This window comes from Syngnathus leptorhynchus, unplaced genomic scaffold (genome assembly GCF_054491065.1).
Source record: "Syngnathus leptorhynchus isolate UIUO unplaced genomic scaffold, UIUO_Slep HiC_scaffold_32, whole genome shotgun sequence".
Taxonomy (NCBI): domain Eukaryota; kingdom Metazoa; phylum Chordata; class Actinopteri; order Syngnathiformes; family Syngnathidae; genus Syngnathus; species Syngnathus leptorhynchus.
In genome coordinates, this window is record NW_028231999.1 from 112,501 (window position 1) to 113,355 (window position 855).

Sequence of the window (855 nt, forward strand, 5' to 3'; positions counted from 1 at the left end):
ACCTCGAATGCGACCCTCGCGGACCCCTAAACGAGAGGAGCTGCGCCCGGCCTCGTAAGACACCTCTTCTCCGGTGCTAGGTCGACCCCGACGCCGCTGGCCGCCGCCGCCGCCTTGCCGCTATCCCTCCGCACGTTTGGGGCCGGTGGCGACCCGCAGGACGGCCGACAACTCGCTCGTTTGGCGGGGCGATGCAAGGTTAGGCGAACTGGGCGGTAACTCGGGTTAGTCGAGGGGACTTCGCGGTGGACAGGGGGGTGCGAATCCGGCCGGGCGGCCCTTCGATGGAGCCTGGTGCAGGGACATTCAATGGGATGAGCCGCGCTCGCCGCGGAACCTTCGAGCGCCGCTACTCAGCAAGTAAACGAGAGGGAGCTGCGCCCGGCCTCGTAAGACGCCTCTTCTCCGGTGCGAGCGCCCCGACGCCGCTGGCCGCCGCCGCCGCCTTGCCGCTATCCCGCCGCGCGTTTGGGGAGGGAGGGCGACCCGTAGGACGGCCCGCCGACTACACGACCGTTTGGCAGAGCGAGTGCAAGGTTAGGCGAGCTGGGCGGTAACTCGGGTTAGTCTGGGGAGACTCGCGGTGGACAGGGGGGCGCGAATCCGGCCGGGCGGCCCCATCGATTAAGCATTGGTAGGGAGCCGAGGATGAGCCGTGCGAAGTGGCCTCGGAGGCGGTCCGTGGGGGACGACGGGGGGGGGACGGGCGTCGGCCCTCCGGCCCGAGCAGAGAACGTTCGGTCACCCAAGCGGGAATCTGCGCCCCGGCCCGAGTCGGACTCGGTCGGTGCGGCCCGCTGAGGCCCTCAACTATTCCCGTACGCGGGGGTCGGGAGCTGCGGCGCTGCGCCGGCG